The following is a 21992-nucleotide window of genomic DNA, read 5'->3' as shown; positions in this document are numbered from 1 at the left end:
CCTAAATAGTGCAAATACTACAATTAAAAACGTATTTATTTCATATTATCATGTCATAAACTTTTATTTTTTACAGTTACTTTTTTAAAAAACCACTATCTCCGTGGTTGGGGTTGCTCCAGCGGCCCTTTTCCTGTTCAGTATTTTGATTTGTTTAACCCTTCAAATTCGTTTTAATAAAAATTCAAAGTTTATTTTGCTTCTCATATTACTATTATAGGCATGTGTAAAGATCCTCTGTATTTAGACCCCCTGAGATCTTGCTGTCGAGGTTCAGAATGTATCTAGTTTCCAGTTTTCGTAACTGACCCTCCCTATCACCTCCTCTTCTGTTTGGGGAGATGGTGTCAATTAAATATTATGAAAAATCATTGAGGTTATTATTGTGTTTTTACTTAAATTGCCTTGCAACTGGGTAAGTATAATCATTATTATTAACAGCTCTGATATGTTGCAAACTTTTTTTGTGGGCAGGGAGCTTTGTGCTGCCCACATATTTCAGATTGCAAGTACAATCTAAGACATAGATTACATACTCAGTCTTGCAATTTAAATGCTTGTTGATCATTTGGACTTGTTCGCTGAAAGCTGACTGAAAAGATTTCGTACTAACCCCATATTGGTATGCGTTACAACTTTTGCATTTAGTAAAGCCATTTTGCAGCCACCATTTTTTTGATTCACTGACGTCTGGGTTGATGCTTACCAAACTATTATGCATAGATGGGGCTCTTTTATTGGTTACTCCTTACCTCTTTGGCATACTCTCATCAATTATTGGGTCGCTTTTAACTATTGACCAGTTGTGTTGCATTATTTTTTGGATTTCTCACTGTTGGGCATTATAGGTAAAAATTAATCTTACCTCTGGAGGTGATTGATCCTGTTTCAATTGACTTTCGTTCTTGGTTTGTAACAGTAGGGATCTATCTTTATCATTGGATTTGATGATTGTGGCCTCTACTGTTTGTCTGGAAAATCCCATTTCAAGGGATCTCTTTTTACTTTCCTGTTGAGCAAGTTGGAGATCTGTAGTGTTACTGCATATTCTTTTTATTCTAATCATTTCCCCGTAGGGTATACTTTTGATTAAATGTTGTGGATGAAAACTACTGGAATGCAACACCGAGTTGCCAGCTGTCTCTTTTCTAAACATTCTGGTTTCCAAGGTGTTATTCGCTATATAAATTTCCACATCCAAAAAACTGATGTTCCTTTCACTTATAGTTGCAGTGAATCATAAATGTATAATATTCATGTTAATAGCCGCTAAAAAGTCATTTGCCTCTTCCTTTATTCCTTCCCAAACAACAAACAGGTCATCAATATACCAAAAATATGCTTTTGCATTGCTCATCACGTAGTCCTTATGTTTTACTCCCAAAACCAGCTTCTCCCACCAGCCCATAAACAAACAGGCATAACTGGGGGAGAAGCTGGCTCCCATTATGACTCCACGCATCTGTTGATAATATGTTTTGTCAAACAAGAATACATATTATTTAGGCAAAAACTAATCATATTTATCAACATAACGTCAGGGGGGGTTAAAACATTCTCATTTGACCTCAGATAATATTCCAGTGCACGCAAGCCATCAATGTGATTGATACAAGTATATAATGATATTACATCAAGAGTCATTAAGAGATAATTCTTTTTCCATCTAAAATCTTTGATTTTTAGAATAAAATCACTTGTATCTCTTATATAGAATGGTAACTCTTTTACATAGTCTTGTAAAAAATAGTCAACATACATCGAGATATTTTCCAGCAAGCTGTTCTGAGCTGAAATAGTTGGCCTACCTGGGGGTTTGTTTGCACTCTTATGTATTTTAGGGATGAAGTAAATATTTGGTACCTTTGGGTTGTCATTCCTAATGAACTTGTATTCATCAGTTGTTATCAACCCTGCACTCTTCCAGGCCACACGTTTACCATAGTATTCTCCATATATTCCCTTGAGTGCTGAAATGTTACTGGGGCAATAACATGCCCTGTCATTTAGCTGTGACAATGCTTCATCCATGTAGTCATGTCTTTTCCATAAGACCACATTTCCCCCTTTATCTGAATAACGAAATATGATGTTATCATGTCGTTGTAATTTAGAAATCAGTTGGCGATATTGTGTGTTTTTATTCTTCATCTTGTTTTTTTGATTTTGTATCCTGATGTTTAGTTTCTTGATGTTTTGTACCACATGATCATTAAAAAAATGTCGAATCCCATCTCTAATCATGACTGGAGTGAAAGTTCTTCCCTTGGTTTTGCTTCCATTGTAGGACTAGTACTTTCCGTTCCCTCTATTTAATTATGTAATCCAACCAGTGTTTCAATGAGCGCAGATTCAGTGCTTTTGTCTTTTGTCGTCATGTTATATGCCCCTGCTGTGGTGTTTTTACCGGATTCTGCAGTTTGTGATAAAGCAAAATGTTTCTTTAACTTGAGCTTGTGAATACATCTGTATATGTCCATTCTTGTATTGGGGTAATCAAAATTAGATTCAGGTCAATACTATAAGCCCAAGGCCAAAATCTGTTTTTCTGCCATATTTAGAGTAACATCAGTAAGATTTATCACAGTTCTTTCTATAGCATCTTCGTTGATTATTTGCGGTTCTACCAGCCACTGCCCCATTTTTTGGTTGGGCCCGGCTTGTCTCCTCAGCCGGCGCGGTGGTTTCTCCTCTTCCTATTTGTTTCTTTTGAGTTCTCGGGCGGAGTGACTGTCTCCGTTCCTCTGCTAAAAAATCCAGCTCTTATGCTGGTGAAGGCTTTGGGAGATTACCACTGGTGCAAGTCTGCACCAAATCATTTTCTGCCTCACTTTCAACATGACCCCCTAATCTACACAAACACCACTGCACTACCTTAAACCCCAAATCTACCCACAGCAGAACCCCTACACTACACATACAACACTGCACTACCCTAAACCCTAAAACACTACCCCCAGCATGACCCATTCACTACACAAACACCACTACACTACCATAAACCCCAAAACACTACCCCCAGCACGAAACCCTACACTACCCAAACGCCGCTGCACTACCCTAAACCCTGAAACACTACCCTAGCACGACTCCCTATACTACATAAACACCACTGCACTACCCTAAACCCTAAAACACTACCCTCTACTCTACACAAACACCACTGCACTACCCTAAACCCTAAAACTCTACCCCCAGCACGACCCCCTACACTACACAAACACCATTGCACCACCCTAAACCTTAAATCTACCCCAGCATGACCCCCTTGTACTACCCAAACACGCCAGCACTACCCTAAACCGTAAAACACTACCCCCTACACTACACAAACACCACTGTACTACCCTAAACCCTAAAACACTACCCCCAACATGACCCTCTACACTACCCAAATACCACTGCGCTACCCTAAACCTTAAAACACTACCCCAGCACGACCCCCTACACTACCAAACACCACTGTGCTACCCTAAACCCTAAAACACTACCCCAGCATGACCCCCTACACTACATAAATACCACTGCACTACCCTAAACCCTAAAACACTACCCCAGCACGACCCCCTACAAGATGAGGAATTTATGCAGTGCCTCGTTTCGTATCCTCCTTTACAAACATATCTATTTCCAGTTTCACTGTTTCTATTTTAGCATAGTTTGTTTCCGTGCCTCTAGACTGAGGAAAAGTATTTTACTAGAGCGATGTGACATACTTGAGCCCTCCATTCAGACCTATGTAAGTGCCTCAGTCCTTTTTTCAAATGTTTGTCACAGATATTTCTGCAGGCAGTTTGTGCAAATGTAGAAATTATTCAGAACATGCTAAGCAGTAGCACAGGTGAACTCTGATAGATCGCTCGCCACTTAAACGGTAAGGCAGGAATAAAAGGGGGCATGGCCTCGGACCACCTCTTTGCAACGCAGCTCTGTGGCACTTACTGGAGGTACCTGGTGCGCTAGTTGGACCCCAGGGACCCTGAAGATTCAAGGGGACTTAATCCCCCAACTTAAAACGAGCCACAGGCGCATTTGCACAGTGGTGAAGGAAGGGGGCTGGGCCTGAAGTGACGTGTGTGCAAACACGCCCTGTGGCACTTTTTAAGTTGGGAAATTAATTCCCCTTCAATCCTGAGGGCCCCTGGGGGCCAACTCGCCCACCAAGTACCTCCAGTAAGCACCAGAGGCCTTTGTTGCAGAGAGGTGGTCCAGCCAATGCCCTATTTACACCTCTATGCAACGCAGCTCTGTGGCGCTTACTGAAAGTACCTGGTGGGCTAGTTGGACCACAGGGACCTTCAGGATTCAAAGGGACTTAATCACTCAACTTAAAATGTGCCACGGCGTGTTTCCACAGTGGTGAAGGGAGGGGCAGGCCTAAGGTGATATGTGCAAACATGCCCTGTGGCGCCTTATACGTTCGGGAATTAATTCCCCATCAATCCTGAGGGCCCCTGGGGGCCAACTAGCGCACCAGGTACCTCCAGTAAGTGCCAGAGGCCTGCATTTGCATAGAGGTGGTCCAGACCATGCCCCTTTTTACACCTCTGCGATGCAGCTCTGTGGCGCTTACTGGAGGTACCTGGTTGGCTAGTTGGAACCCCAGGAACTGTCAGGATTCAATCGCCCAACATAAAATGGACACAGGGCGTGTTTGCACACGTCACCTTAGCCCCCCTTCCCTTCACCACTGTACAAACGCGCCCTGTAGCGCGTATTTAGAGGCAGTTTTAATCCCCCTGCCCTATTATGTACTAGGGCCTTACAGAGGAGGTTGAGTTGAGTTGAGTTGAGTTGAGGGAGAATTTGTATAGCGCTACTTTGCCCAAGGGCGTCAAGGCGCTAAAGGTGGAATGAAAAGCTGTGTGGTGGAGAGGCGGGGGGAAGGTCAGAGGTAAGCCTCCCTGAAGAGCCAGGTCTTCAGAGCATTTCGGAAGAGGGGGTGAGAGGTGAGTTCCTTAATCTCAGCCAGAAGAGTATTCCAAATTTTAGGAGCACAGGAGAGGAAAGCTCTGTCGCCCCATCTGGCTTTGCTGGTTTTAGGAACAGACAAAAGATGTTTATTGTCTGAACGAAGTGCCGTGCCGGGGACATACGGGGTCACCAAGGGTTTGATGTCTTCAGAGCCTAGCCCGTGCAAAGCACGACGGGTGAGACATAGAACCTTGAACTCTATTCTGGCCTGGATAGGAAGCCAATGAAGGTCCTTCCTGATAGAGGTGGCTGAGGCGAGTATCGGGGCATCAGTAACAAACTGAGCTGCTGCATTTTGAACTGTTTGCAAACGCTGTATCTGGGATTTGTTGATTCCCAGGTACAACGAGTTACAGTAATCTAGCCTTGAGGAGATTAGGGCTATGCTAATCACATGGGTACCCCAATTCATTGTGTCCCTAGTATAATTAAGGGGTTTTCACTGTATTCTAAGTGTATTTTAGCATACCACTGGCTCTAGGCATGGTTAGTCAGAGTCAGTTACCACCAGTACCCGTCTGAAAAATTTGTGGGCACAGGATGATTTTGTAACAAGGCCTCTTTCTGCTTCTCTGTCGGTTCTTTCTGCACATGTCTTGCTTCTTCCTGCACTTTTCTTCGTCTCTGTGGACTTCTGTTGCTTCTTTATGCCTTTCGTTTGCTTCTTTCTGTGCGTTTTTTCTTCTTTCTTCTCATGTCCTACCTCTGTAGGCATCGCTAGAAACTAGCATTTGAAAAACCTTTGAAATTCACTGAAAAAACCATAGGTTTCAGGCATGTTATAGTTAGAGCTTAGCATTTAAAAAACCTTTGAAATTCACTGAAAAAACATAGGTTTCAGGCACTTTATAGTTAGAAATTAGCATTTAAAAAACCTTAGAAATTTACTGAAAAAACCATAGGTTTCAGGGGTGTTATAGTTAGCTGGACATTTCACTCATACAAAACCATAGAAATTCCGTATTATATATAGTTAGATCTGCTAACTATAACTCGCGCCCCTGTAATGCACTGCTGATGACGTCGCATAATACTGTTCAAACAAAACAAGGGAAAACCCAAAAGGAATAACACTAGGGTCCTTGGGCAGTGATCTATTACACAAGACAGAGGACCCTAGTATATTAGGATCATGCAAATAATAGACATATACTAAATAGTATGTATGACCTTTGTCCAGCCGGACAGGAATTTAATAATTAAATATTTTTCACTGGTTCATATAGTAAACATTTTATACACAAGTGGGCACAGCCTGTGACCCACAAAGGACAAGACAAAACAAGTGAAAGCAAATTATGTAAAAGCGCACAAGGCGGTCTGTACTAGTTTTCAGTTTTACAGACTTGGATTCATTTTCTTAGCAAACCATTGTTAAAGACGTTTTATGACTTTATAAACAACATGTGGTGCTTTAAGGTCGACGACGTTTCGATGCAACTTAGGAATACAAGCATCATCATCAGGACAAAAACTATTAATTCATGTTTGTCTTGAGAGCATTTCTAAAATAACGTAGCCTCTATGGTACGTTACATAATGACGAAAGAAATATAAAAGGGAAGAAAGACATTTTTTGGGGGGAAAGAAAACATAAACAGAGAGGTTCCATTAGAATTTGAGAAAACTAGGCATGAATTCATTTCATATTCACAAACCCGCAAGTGACTGACACACTAAGTTGTGCTATTGCGGAAAATAGAAGTGACTTAGTGCTTATTACCGGCTGAGTGAAGCCAAGTGTCCTTTGTGATTGTAATTTACGCTAGTCAACAGAATAGAATTATTGAGGAACTCCGAAGTTCCATGCCATGACAGTTATTCACATTAAAAAGGATTATACGGTGCAGTGAGGCAATCATTTCTAAATAATACACGTGCTCGAACCCGTGACATTTTGTCATTTAAAAAGGAAGAATTACACGGCGCAGTGAAAAAACGGCACAGTGAACTAAGTGCATGGAGAGTTGGAGGGGGGAGGTTTATTTGGTATACCTGCGTGGTAATTATGCAGATTTCCTTGAGGTATGTTTTTAGTTCGCCCGTGTGGACATTGCAATGGGTCTATAAAAAATCGGGAGAGATAGGGGCATTAGGCGTACTACTCGTACTGAGTGGGAGTCTGTGCCCGTGGTTGGTGGAAATAATATACTCACATTCACCGGCCAAGGTCGATGGCACGGTTTGTTGGAGGATTCAATTGACTGTTGGGGAAAATAAGGAAAATAATGAGCTGGGTTTGAGGGTGGTTGAGCCATTCACTTGTGAACCTGCCCGGACTTACTTCAGAAAAATGGTTCCTGGGTCGTTAGCGCGGTGGCTCAAAGTTCCGGTTTACAAGGTTCTGGGGGGAGAAAGAAGGGATGACATGATTTGGTCCCAAGCGCATTGGCAAGGGAGGGGTCCTTCACCAGCAGTTACTTACTAATTAACGTCTTGCTCGAAGGCAGGGCGGATGGGGTTCTGGCGGTGATCGCTGCCGGGGAGTGGGAGGGGCAAGGTACTTAAGGCCATTGCACTAAAGAAAGGACTCGGACGGGCGAGGGAAGCAACATGTGGTAGGAGCGGCCATCTTAGAGTGGGGATATGGACCACCGAGAGGTCAGGAAATAGTGCCCAGTGAATGATTAAAATTAGTGACATATGTCTATGTACAACAAAAACATTTGACCAATATTTACATTGTGAATTAATTAAACAATTAATCAGAAAGGCTAGAACTCAGGGGAAATCCCTTGTGTAGGTGGTGTTTATAACAAAGATGTCCAATCCTCAACCCTTTTTAGCCCTTTGCGTATACTGTCCGTTCTCAGGATCCAGTGCAGCTCTTCTTTGTTCAGAATTTGGGAAATGTCTGCTCCCCGAGGAGGGGCTTTAATCTGTGTAATCACAGTCCAAGTAAAGTCAGTTTCTGTATGGCCTTTTTCCATGAAGTGTTCTACAAGGGGCGCATTGGCAGTTTGACATCGAATCCTGCTTCTGTGTTTATCCTATCCGCAGTTTAATCTTCTGGCTTGTTTGTCCTATATATATCAACATACATGGACATAGGATTGCATAAATTACATTAGAAGAGTTACAATTGGTGAAGTGATGTCTGTCATATTTGATTGTGCCAAAGGAGAAGGTCTTCCCTTTGATGGTTGAGTTACAAGAGACACACTGGCCGCATTTCACGTGACCTTTGAGAGCAGGTAAATTCCACACATCATTAAGAGTAGTTCTGGTATCAGGTTGTGGGAGTGAAGCACAGACCAAGTGATCTTTTATATTTTTAGCTCTTTTAAAAGCAAACATTGGTCGTTCTAGGTTAAGGATACCAGCATTTAATACTGGCCAATGTTTTAGGAGACTTTTCTTAATAGCATTTGATGCCGGGGAAAATGTGGTCACACAGGTAATTCTGTCTTGGTTATTCTTGGTTCGAGGTTCTAGTAACGTCTCTCTAGGGCAATACCATGCCCTCTTTAGCGAGCGGCGCACCAATTTACGTGGATACCCCCTTTGTCTAAGTTTTAAGCTCAGTGTTTTTGCTTCTGTAAAGTAGTCTTGTTTGATGTAGCAGTTTCTGCGGATCCGTAAAAACTGCGAGTAGGGCAATGAGTCTCTAAGGGTACGGAGGTGGTGACTACTGTAATTCAATAAGGTGTTTCTTTCATACAAACCCATAGAAATTCCGTATTATATATAGTTAGATCTGCTAACTATACCTTGCGCCCCTGCAATGCACTGCTGATGACGTCGCATAATACATCACTCATGACGTAGTCAGGGAAATTCCCGATGACATCACTGATGATATCTCAAATGACATCACTGATGACATCTCAAATGACATCAATGATGACATCACTGATAACATCATCCATCTGATAAATTGATGCATCTTCTCAAACCCTGATATAACCTTTGATACACCCACTCTAAATTACAGACTGCCATTGTCTAAACCATATACACTCCAACAGCAATAACTACATACACACTCATTGATTTGTAGGTTTACACACACATCCACTCACTCACCTGTACAGTCACTCGTACTTATGGTCACTCAGAACAGGACTATCATATGCACTCATACACCTATATAAACACTCACACACCACCACTCATCTATAGAGGTACTCACACACCTAGTCAGTCATGAAAATATTTAATCACACTACCATTTACTCACCTATACAATTATACACACACCAGCTCAAATACCCATACAAATACCAGCAAATGTGCACGCTCTTATACAATCACTGATACAAGCACACACCCATCCATACAGCCACTCTTAGAATCACACACTCTCACTTATAGCCATTTACATACTCCAACACACATATATACTGGCTTTCACATATGTATTTACTCACACATGTACCACTGAGATATACATTCAGTCACTAACGTGGCCATAAACACATACAGTCCATCAGAGATGCACTCTTGAAACCATGCACCCACTGAATCACCCGCTCACATCTATGTACAGAGTCACACACACCCCACCAACATAAACACTCAGGCACCCATACAGATATTAAGACATCCAATCAATAACAGATATAGTGGAGTGGTGTGGCTCACTGGTTAGAGCCGGCAGACCCGAGAGCAGAGGACGGCCCGGGACCAGGGTTCAATTCCCGACGCGGCAGGGTCGTGGACCAGGGTGAGCGGACTCGATAATTCTCATCTCGGTGTCTACTCTAACCAGGGATCACACTCGGCAACTCTGGGCATTAGCTTGCCTCATCTCCACAACGGCCCCCCACATAGGCCGGGGATGCCTGGTTTCACCTTGGAGATACCCAGTAGGGACCATCTCACAGGGAAATCCAGGAGGGGTTCCCCTGCGGTCTACTGCGCAGAGATACTCCTTCGGGAGTCGATTCTAGCGCATTACAAACCCACAATTAATTAATTAATTAATATAGACAATCATGTAGCTATTCACAAACCCATGTAGCCGGTTACACACCAACAGACAGACATTCACACAGTTTAGTCACTAACAGTCGCACACCTACTAAATCATTCCTTCAGACATTTATACACCCACTCATTCTTTATTATGCCTTTCCCTATATATATTAAACATATTTAAACTTTACAGAAACATACAGTCACTGGATGATGTCATCAGTGGCATCGCAAAATTCTCCAAGAACATGGCCTGCTCCACCCCGCTCCTTCCCTGAAAGTTTCATGGTGATTCGTCAAGCGGGGGCCGAGAAAAAAGGGGGGTCCCAAAATGTGTTTTCCCATATACAATTTTCCATAGGGACCATTAGACACAGCTACAGCCAGAACTGCTGAACGGAATTACACCAAATTTAGCAAAAAGGTAGAGTTTGTTTCGCAGATTACGCTTTTAGTTAAATGGTGTAAATCCGTTCAGTAGTTCCTGAGAAAATCAAAAGTAAAATCATAGATATCGCTACAGACGAAATACTGAACGCGTACCATCTGAGGTGTATACGCTTACCATTATGAGCACAAGCTGCATGCTAATTGGCTGTCAACATTCCAAACCAGGAAGTATTGGCAGCCATCTTGTGCCTCGTTAGAACGAGGCACAAGAAAACAGAAAAAGAAACGTGAAAAATGCGAAAAGGGGGAAGGGTAGAAACACCCTGACTCCCTAGGCCTGGTTAGGGGGTCCCACAAGGACCCCAAAGGCCCCAATTTTTGTTTTTCAATCACGGGATACGCCTAGTGTACGCGGACCCTGCCAATCCCTCCCAAAAAATGAAGCGCGGCTCCCATGCTTTATTGTAAATTACCCCTCGGCAGGGAAAATCAGAGGGGCTTTATACAAATAAAATGTGGGGGGCCCAATCCCCCCCACACTGCCCTGGGGACCACCACCCCCCTGGGCAAAGTATGTATTATACCGGGGGCTCACAGCCCCCCGTAGCCGCAGGGACTTTCACCCTACTGGGGCTTAATTGTATAATGATGGGGGTCTCTAAGGCCCCCCAAGCCCTGGGGACTGCCACCCCCCAGGGCTTTATTATGAAGTATGTTGGGGCTCATGGCCCCCCCGCAGCCCCAGGGACCGCCACCCCCGGGCTTCTTTTTAAAAAAAAGAAAAAACCTGTGTGGGGGCTTAAGCCCCCCAAAGCCTTGGGGACTGCCACCCCCGGGGCTTTATTATGAAGTATGTGGGGGGCTCAAGCCCCCCTGCAGCCCCAGGGACTGCCACCCCCAGGCTTCTTTTAAAAAACAATGTTTTAGAACCTGTGTGGGGGCTTAAGCTCCCCACACGCTCCAGGGACCGCCACCTCCCCGGGGCTCTAGTATTCAAAATAGAGGGGTCCATGCTAGACCCCCCAGCCCTGGGGACCACCACCCATTGGGGCTTTTAACTGTTGCGAGGGGGGCCATGCAGCCCCCCTGCTGGAGCCTTGTGGTGGCCCTGGGGACCGCCACCCCCCAGGGCCAGCTCCAGCAGTGTCCCAGGGTGCCCACGCCCAGGACACTGCTGTTTGTTTGCTATGGTTCTGGAAACCTGCTCTCTCTTTCAAAAACCAAAGCTGATTGCTTTTCTGCGTGGGGAGCAGCATGTTAGCTGCTCCCCATGCAGAAAAGTAATGCTGGCTCCCGCAGGATGCGGAGAGCCGGCAGGGACCGTTGGGGGCTTGGGTACCCGCCAACAGTCCCCAACCGTGGCGCGTTTTAAGTCGGGTAATTAATTCCTCTTCAATCCTGAGGTCCCCTCTGTGCCAACTAGCCCACCAGGTACTTCCAGTATGTGCCACGAAGCTGCGTTGCAGAGTGTTGTAAAAAGGGGGCGTGGTCTCTGAAAACCTCTCTACAACACAGCTCCCTGGTGCATACTCGAGGTATACCTGGTGGGCTAGTTGGCCCAGAGGGGACCTCAGGACTGAAGAGGAATTAATTCCCCAAGTTAAAAAGCACCACAGGGCATGTTTGCACACATGTCACCTCAGGCCCCACCCCCTTCCTTCACTATTGAGCAATAAATTCCTCTAAAATACACCGAAGTACGAATTCCGATTTACTCACCTGTTATCATGAGAGATGTCAGAGCTGCATCTTTGAGCCCAGGACGGACCCTGAAAAGTAAATATAAGCGTATTTACCAGTAACTTGTATTTCCTTCCATAGGAATCTATTGTGTGGTTTTCACCAGAAAAGTTTCTAAGTGTCTATTTTTGAAATGTACACACAGATGATGTCATCAGTGATGTCATTTGAGATGTCATCAGTGATGTCACTGACCATGTCATGAGTGATGTTTTTTGTATGAGTGAAATGTCCAGCAATCTATAACATGTGTGAAATCTATAGTTTTTTTAGTGAATATATATGTATATATATTACCTACTGACAGTTGCCAGTAGGTAGTTATAGTTAGGACCTATTTTCCATAGGAAATCCGCAACATTCTATTTGGAATAACTTTGGCGCCGGTAGACGAATCTCTGCAAAATTTTCGAAACTAGTGGGGTGCTCCAGTCCGCTCCTATCCTGACAGTTTTGGGTTGATTCGTGAAGTGGGGGCCGAGAAAAAAGGGGTTCCCAAAACGTGTTTTCCCCATGCAATTTTCCATAGGTACCGTTCATCGCGGCTACAGCCAGAACGGCTGAACGGAATTACACCAAATTTGGCAAAGTTTTAGTCCTTGGTTCAGACTCGTGCCTTTTGCTTGTATGGTATAAATCTGTTCAGTTGTTTCTGAGAAAATTACAATTAAAATTACATATATATCTATGGCCTCAGTGGAAGCACGTATTGTAAGCGTTCCATCCCGATCACGCCCAGAATGCTGATTGGCTGTCAAGTGGTTGTCAACATTTAAAACCAGGAAGTGTTGTCAGCCATTTTGTGCCTCGGTAGAAGCAAGGATCTAGTAATTAGTGGAACAAGTGCTCAAAACGTATAAAGGGGGAAGGTAAGCAATATTTTGACCCTCTAGACCTGCTTAGAGGGTCCCACAAGAACCCCTAGGGCCCAAAAAAAGATTTTTCTCTCTTTTGAGAAAACTGAGAAAGATGTGCTGGGTGCATGGATTCGCCGTAAAAAAAATAAAAAGGAAGCACGAGCTCCTGTGCTTGTTTAAAAATTAGCTACCTGGGAAGGAAAAATCCCGGGGTGTAAAATATTGTATTTGAAGCGGGGGCTGTGAAAACAGGGGGTTCCAAAACGTTTATTTACCATGCAAGTTTTAGTCCTTGGTTCAGACTCGTGCCTTTTGCTTGTATGGTATAAATCTGTTCAGTTGTTTCTGAGAAAATTACAATTAAAATTACATATATATCTATGGCCTCAGTGGAAGCACGTATTGTAAGCGTTCCATCCCGATCACGCCCAGAATGCTGATTGGCTGTCAAGTGGTTGTCAACATTTAAAACCAGGAAGTGTTGTCAGCCATTTTGTGCCTCGGTAGAAGCAAGGATCTAGAAATTAGTGGAACAAGTGCTCAAAACGTATAAAGGGGGAAGGTAAGCAATATTTTGACCCTCTAGACCTGCTTAGAGGGTCCCACAAGAACCCCTAGGGCCCAAAAAAAGATTTTTCTCTCTTTTGAGAAAACTGAGAAAGATGTGCTGGGTGCATGGATTCGCCGTAAAAAAAATAAAAAGGAAGCACGAGCTCCTGTGCTTGTTTAAAAATTAGCTACCTGGGAAGGAAAAATCCCGGGGTGTAAAATATTGTATTTGAAGCGGGGGCTGTGAAAACAGGGGGTTCCAAAACGTTTATTTACCATGCAATTTTCCATAGGAATCGTTCATCGCGGCTACAGTCCGAATGGCTGAACAGAAGAACACCAAATTAGGCGAAGTCAAGTCAAGTCAAGTCAAAAGATTTATATAGCGCGCTACATACCCAGAGGGTCTCAAGGCGCTTGAAGAAGGGTGGGGAGTTACTTGTCGAATATCCACGTTTTGAGTTGCTTTCTGAATGCTAGGTGGTTCTGAGTAAGGCGAAGGTGAGTGGGAAGTGAGTTCCAAGTTTTAGCTGCTAGGTAGGAGAAGGATCTACCTCCCATGGTGGTTTTGTTGATGCGAGGTACAGTGGCAAGGGCTTGGTTGGAGGATCGTAGCTGGCGGGAGGGGGTGTAGAAGGATAGTCGTGTGTTGAGGCATTCGGGTCCGATTTCATAGAGTGCTTTGTGTGCGTGGGTTAGGAGACGGAAAGTGATCCTCTTATTGACGGGGAGCCAGTGGAGGTTTTTCAGGTGATCAGAGATGTGTTCTTTACGTGGGATGTCTAATATGAGCCTGGCTGAGGCGTTCTGGATGCGTTGTAGTTTTTCTGGAGTTTTGCGGTGGTGCCGGCGTAGAGGGTGTTTCCGTAGTCCAGTCGGCTCGTGACCAGAGCGTGGGTGACTGTTTTTCTAGTTTCGGTAGGGATCCAGCGAAATGTTTTTTTGAGCATGCGAAGAATGTTGAAGCAAGATGAAGAGACGGCGTTGGCTTGTCTGTTCATCGAGAGTGAGTAATCCAGGATGACGCCCAGGTTCCGTGCGTGGTCCGTCGGGATGGGTGCTTTTCCAAGGGCCTCTGGCCACCAAGAGTCGTCCCAGGCGGAGGGGGAGGTACCTAAGATGAGGACTTCTGTTTTGTCTGAGTTCAGTTTCAGACGGCTGTGCTTCATCCATTCGGCTACTTATTTCATTCCTTCGTGTAGGTTGGTTTTGGCCGTGTTAGGGTCTCTGGTGAGTGATAGGATCAGTTGAGTGTCGTCGGCGTAGGAGATGATGTTGAGGTTATGTTGGCGTGCGATGGCAGCGAGGGGGCTCATGTAAACGTTGAAGAGGGTGGGACTCAGTGAGGACCCTTGAGGTACGCCGCAGATGACTTCAGTGGCCTCTGATTTGAATGGTGGAAGGCGGACTCTCTGGGTTCTTCCGGAGAGGAACGAGGTGATCCATTCCAGTGCTTTTCCTTGGATTCCGATGTTTTTGAGGCGCTGTAGAAGGGTGCTATGGCAGACTGTGTCGAAGGCTGCGGAGAGGTCGAGGAGGATGAGGGCGACTGTGTCTCCATTGTCCAGTAGAGTCCGAATGTCGTCTGTTGCTGCAATGAGGGCGGTTTCGGTGCTGTGCTTGGCTCGGAAGCCGGACTGTGAGGAGTCGAGGGATTTGTTGGTTTCGAGGAATGCGGCGAGCTGGTTGTTGACAGCTTTCTCGATGACTTTGGCCGGGAATGGAAGGAGTGAGATAGGGCGATAGTTTTTGAGTTCGGTGGGGTCAGCTGTGGGTTTCTTCAGGAGGGCACTGAGTTCGGCATGTTTCCAGCTTTCCGGGAAGGTTGCGGAGTTGAGGGAGCAGTTGATGACGTCTCGGAGGTGCGGTGCTATAATGGAGTCTGCTTTGTTAAAGATGTGGTGAGGGCAAGGGTCTGTGGGGGATCCTGAGTGGATAGAGTTCATCAGACGGATGGTGTCCTCAGTGGAGATTGGCTTCCAGTCATTGAGGATGTTCAGGGGGGGTGGGGGTCCTGCAGGAGATTGGGTGGGTTGGTCTCCGGGTTGGTTGTCGAAGCTGTTGTGGATGTCTGCAATTTTGTTGTGGAAGAATGAGGCTAGGGAGTCGCAGAGAGCTTGAGAGGGGGTGATGTCGTTGGAGTTGGCTGAGGGGTTGGTAAATTCCTTGACGATGTTGAATAATTCCTTGCTGTTGTGGGCGTTGTTATCTAGACGGTCCTTGAAGGCTGCTTTCTTGGCGTTTCGGATTAGTTGGTGGTGTATGCGGGTGGCGTTTTTGAAGGCCTCCTTGGTGCTGGAGGTTGGGTCTTTTTTCCAGGCCTTCTCGAGGGAGCGACAGAACTTCTTGGATTTCTTAAGGTCATCGTTGAACCAGGAGGCCTTCTTGCTGCCTAGTTTGGTTTGTCGTTTTTTCAGTGGTGCTAGGATGTCGGCGCTGTTGGATAACCATTGGGTGAGGGTGGTGGCTGCTTGGTCTGGGTTTGAGGAGTGGGCGGGGGGCTTTTGAAGAAGCGATGAGGAGATCTGGTCGATGGTGATTTTGTTCCAGTTTCTTTGCAGAGTGGGTTGGGGGTGGTTGTTGGATGTGGGCTTGTTGTAGGTGAAGTGAACGCAGCTGTGGTCAGTCCAAAGGAGAGCTGTGGTGTGGCTGAAGGAAACATGTTTGCTGGAGGTGAAGATAGGGTCGAGTGTGTGACCTGCGATGTGGGTGGAGGTAGTGACAAGTTGTTTAAGTCCGAGGTTTGCGAGGTTGTCCAAAAGGGTGGTGGTGTTGCGGTCGTTGTTCTTTTCAAGGTGAAAGTTGAGGTCTCCCAAAAGGATGTAGTCCTCGGAGGGGAGCGCGTGTGGAGTGATGAAGTCTGTGATGTCTTCACTAAATTGTGCGCGGGGTCCTGGTGGCCTGTAAAGGAGGGTGCCTCTCAGTGTGGTCTTGGGGTCGATGTGGATCTGGAAGTGTAGGTGTTCAGAGTTGGCGAGATTGACGTCTGAGCTGGTTGAGATACGGAGGGATTTCTTATGGACGATAGCAATGCCTCCTCCTGTGTGGCCTGTACGGTCCTTGCGAATGATCTTATAGCCTTCCGGAATGGCAATGGTGATGTCTGGGGCTGATGTGGCGTTCATCCATGTTTCTGTTAGGAAGGCGACGTCCGGAGAGAAGGTGTCTAGTAGATTCCATAGGTCAATGGCGTGTCTGTGGACCGAGCGGGTGTTGAGCAGGATGCAGTGTAGGTGGTTGGGATCGGGTATCTGTTTTGTGTTCGTAGAAGAGGAGTTGTTCTTGGTGCCGTCGAACTTGCAGGAGTAGCAGGAAAAGGGTCCATGGGTGTGTCCAGGAGCGGCTTGGACGCAGATGGGGGAGCGGCCAGGGTTAAGGGCTAGGAGGGTGGTGGCATCGTAAGTAATGCGGGAGGGGTGGATAATGTGAGGACCAGGGGCTCTGGCGCTGGGCGCGGTCCAGGCCCGGACGGGCGTAGACGGGCTTACCTTTGGCGCGCCTTCGGCGCGAATTGGGCGCGGTCGCTGCGCGTGAACGCTGCGCGCAAAATCAGCTGTCATATATGGGTAGCGGGAGGGGGAGGGGCGAGGGAGGATCCTATGGGAGGCGGTTGCGTGGTGGAGGGGGCGGTCTCAGGGCAACAACAACAACAGAGCAAATGGCGGCGGTAATAACAGGCGAGCTGACCGACTTACAGGCAACTTGAAGCGTAATAGAATAAAACACTATCTCAGCAGTGAGTAAAGCAGCTTTCATGCACAGGGTTAAAAAACATGAGTCTTGGCAGATACAATTGCGCACAACCCGGCAGGCACGTTCGAGCGCTAAGCGTGGGCAGCAGCGCTATGTGGGCTGAGTTTCAAGTGAGGAGAGCAGCGTTAGCAAGGCTAGCAGCACAATGAAAACGATACCAGGTAGCTGAGTCAGCGAGGGCAGGAGGGAGCGACCGTGCTCAACCAGTTGTCCTTGCTACAGACTCATGCCTTTTGCTTGAATGGTGTAAATCTGTTCAGTATTTCCTCAGAAAATTACAATTAAAAGTACAAATATATCTATGGCCTCTGTGGATCCGCGCATATTGCGCGCACTGTAAGTGCACTGTCCTGGTCACGCGCTGAATGCTAATTGGCTGGCTAGTGGTTGTCAACATACGAAACTAGGACGTGTTGGCAGCCATTTGGTGCATCGGTAGAAGCAAGGTTGAAGAAGTCAGTGGAAAATATAATAAAAATAATAGCGGGGGCTCGCTTGGGCATCCGCAGTCCTGGGGCTTCAGTTATGTTGAGAGGGGGGTACAGTAGGTAATGGAAATAGGTCCCAGGGGTATATGTTAACAAAATAATAGTGGGGGTTCTCTGGGGGACCCTACAGTCCTGGGGCTTCACTCATGTTGGGAGGGGGGTGCAGAAGGCTGTGGAAATTATATCGTGAAAACAACAATGCGCTGTATTGCAGCATTTCTTTATTATAATGTGGAATAATGTTTATTTATTAGGCAGTGTTCTCTTTTGTTATGGATTGAGTCACTTTGTTACTGAAAATTTATTAATATGTGGGAGGGTGTGTTCTGTATGTGTGCGTGGAGCAAAATTAACGTTTAATTGGCTGAGGTGTTCCAACAACCAGCTTAATGTTCATTGGGTGCGAACCATCGAAAGTAGAAGTGTTTTCTGCAATTCACTTCTGTTCCAACTCTAGCAAGGACATCTAATTGGCTTACATGTTGTAAGGAGGACCTTCCTGACCTTTATGTTGGTTGGTTGTGAAAGTAAAAGTGTTGCCAGCCATTCACTTCCTCTCCGCGGAGTACAAGGGACATCTGATTGACTGACATGTTCCAAGGAGGACTTTCCCAAGCTTAGGGGCTCATTAGGATGGCGGACGGAAGTGCCTCCGCAGCCCTGGAGTATGCGGAACATGCCTTATCTGCGTCCGCCTGTCGCGGTCACTCCGTCCGCCATATCAGGATAGGAAAGATTGTCCGAATTCCGTCTGCGACGGAAGAGCATGCTCCGCGGGCCATCTACACCCGACCACGCGGCAGACGTAACCAATCAAGAGACTCCGCCGTACGGACTGACATCTAGGACCGTCCCCCAAATCAAGATGGCGGAAAATACACATAAAAGCGCTGCGGAAAAACAACCTGCCTGAACACTGCAGATTCCCCACAGCGAACATACCCACCACGAGCTGCTCGCCGACATGGACCCAGCACTACACGCTTACCCGATACTCTTCGCGATCCACCACGTCCTAGTCCTGGCCCACTACCGAGGACGACGCATGTACGCTAAAAACCATGCGCTGTCTGGAGGGGAGTACCTGCAAGGGTCGTGACGTCGGGAGGGGGAGTGTCAGGTATCTGGACCCACTGATTAGAAGCAAATACAAAAACACTCCTGTATCACACACGCAGGAATAACTCCGACAAAGCACAACACATGATTGACTTGCTTTATTACACATAATCGGGGTATAATCACAGTGTATGCATGAGCATGGGCATGGTGGCCACCACAGCTGGTACAACAGAGGCAGTACATGAGAGGGCACACTGCAGTATCAGAACACCAACACGGCGTAGTCGACATCAGAGCAGGTACATCAGAGGCAGTACATGAGAGGGCAGACTGCAGTATCAGAACACCAACAGGGCATTGTGGACATCAGAGCAGGTACATCAGAGGCAGTACATGAGAGGGCAGACTGCAGTATCAGAACCCCAACAGGGCATAGTCGACATCAGAGCAGGTACATCAGAGGCAGGACATGAGGGCAGACTACAGTATCAGGACACCAACAGGGCATAGTCGACATCAGAGCAGGTACATCAGAGGCAGTACATGAGAGGGCAGACTGCAGTATCAGAACACCAACAGGGCATTGTGGACACCAGAGCAGGTACATCAGAGGCAGCACATGAGAGGGCATACTGCAGTATCAGAACCCCAACAGGGCATAGTTGACATCAGAGCAGGTACATCAGAGGCAGGACATGAGGGCAGACTACAGTATCAGGACACCGACAGGGCATAGTCGACATCAGAGCAGGTACATCAGAGGCAGTACATGAGAGGGCAGACTGCAGTATCAGAACACCAACAGGGCATTGTGGACACCAGAGCAGGTACATCAGAGGCAGCACATGAGAGGGCAGACTGCAGTATCAGAACCCCAACAGGGCATAGTCGACATCAGAGCAGGTACATCAGAGGCAGTACATGAGGGCAGACTACAGTATCAGGACACCAACAGGGCATAGTCGACATCAGAGCAGGTACATCAGAGGCAGTACATGAGAGGGCAGACTGCAGTATCAGAACACCAACAGGGCATTGTGGACATCAGAGCAGGTACATCAGAGGCAGTACATGAGAGGGCAGACTGCAGTATCAGAACACCAACAGGGCATTGTGGACATCAGAGCAGGTACATCAGAGGCAGTACATGAGAGGGGCTAAGTGCATCAACAGTCCATTGCACCGAACAGGTCCATCAGAGGCAGTACATGAGAGGGGCTAAGTGCATCAACAGTCCATTGCACTGAACAGGTCCATCAGAGGCAGTACATGAGAGGGGCTAAGTGCATCAACAGTCCATTGCACTGAACAGGTCCATCAGAGACAGTACATGAGAGGGGCTAAGTGCATCAACAGTCCTTTGCACTGAACAGGTCCATCAGAGGCAGCACAAGTACGTATTCCAAGCAACCCGTCCCAAGGACCACAACAATGGAAGTCTGTACAAAATGGACAATGTACACACCATGTGCCATGACATGTGAGTGAAGTGAACAGCACCTCACATCACACTATCATGTGGATTGCGTGAAGTACCTGCATCGACAGACTGCCAGCACCAGAAACTGGAGTGTGAGACACAGCCACAGCTCGAGTGACTGACACATGGGCCACAGACCCAGACACACTGCCAGCACCAGAAACAGGAGTGTGACACTTAGCCAAAGATGCAGTGAATGACACGTGAGCTACAGACCCAGACAGACTGCCAGCACCAGATACAGGAGTGTGAGACACAGCCACAGCTCGAGTGACTGACACATGGGCCACAGACCCAGACACACTGCCAGCACCAGAAACAGGAGTGTGACACTTAGCCAAAGATGCAGTGAATGACACGTGAGCTACAGACCCAGACACACTGCCAGCACCAGATACAGGAGTGTGAGACACAACCACAGCTCGAGTGACTGACACATGCGCCACAGACCCAGATACACTGCCAGCACCTGATACAGGAGTGTGAGACACAGCCACAGCTCGAGTGACTGACACATGCGCCACAGACCCAGACACACTGCCAGCACCGGATACAGGAGTGTGAGACACAGCCACAGCTCAAGTGACTGACACATGCGCAACAGACCCAGACACACTGCCAGCACCTGATACAGGAGTGTGAGACACAGCCACAGCTCGAGTGACTGACACATGCGCCACAGACCCAGACACACTGCCAGCACCAGAAACAGGAGAGGGCACAACTGATACAGTGCTACTACATGATGCATGACAGCAAACAACAGACACGGTGCCACTATCTGACACATGTGAGTCAACTGCAGCTGCACCCCTGGGACCACTGAAATGATGAGCCACAGGGCTGTATGGGCCAGGAGGCAGGGTGGCTCTGGGAGCTTGTGATAGTTGGACTTGACCGACATCGGGGTGGGCATGTGTTAATGGTGTGTGTCTACGTCTCTTGGGGATATGTGAGGGCACCCTGGACAGGACAGGACTGGCAAGTGGTTCGGACGGAAATGAAATGTCACCCACCATGGGTGGTGCATCTGCTGCCGGGGGTATGCTCTCTGGGGACGTGCTGAAGCATGCTTGTAGTTTGCTATGTGGCTGCCTTCTGGCCTCTGCAACATGTGTCGTGGGGAATGCTACAACAGGGCCCACATTCCTCTGCTCCTGACGGGCCCTGATGGGAGTGGAGGTAAGGGGTGACTCCACCGCGGAAACATCTGTATTCCATTCCCTCAACAACATCAGCCTTAGTGCAGCAAGGGGTGATGTATGCCTGTCCTTGATAGCGCCAGTGTCCATGGGAGAAGCCTTGTCCCTTGGATGTTCCTTTTCCTTAGGAGGAATATTGTCTCTGGACTTTCCCTGTTCACTGGATGGTGCCCTGTTCCTGGCAGCAGACGTGTCGTCTCTGGTGTACCTGTCTCCAGAACACACCTTCTCCCTGTGTGTGTCCATGCCCTTGGGAGTGTCCCTGCTCTTCTTAGGTGCCTTTGTCTTTTGACTGACCTTGTCCCTGCCCTTGGGAGTGGCTCCTTCCTTACTAGTGTCCCTGCCCTTGGGAGTGTCCCTGCTCTCCAGAGGTGCCTTTGTCTTCTGACTGCCCTTGTCCCTGCCCTTGGGAGTGGCCCCTTCCTTACTAGTGTCCCTGCTCTTGGAAGTGTCCCTCTTCTTATGAGGTGCCTTTGTCTTCTGACTGTCCTTGTCCCTGCCCTTGGGAGTGGCCCCTTCCTTACTAGTGTTGCTGTCCTTGGGAGTGTCCCTGCTCTCCAGAGCTGCCTTTGTCTTCTGA

This window comes from Lissotriton vulgaris, chromosome 7 (genome assembly GCF_964263255.1).
Source record: "Lissotriton vulgaris chromosome 7, aLisVul1.2, whole genome shotgun sequence".
NCBI lineage: Eukaryota > Metazoa > Chordata > Amphibia > Caudata > Salamandridae > Lissotriton > Lissotriton vulgaris.
This window is presented reverse-complemented; position numbering follows the sequence as displayed.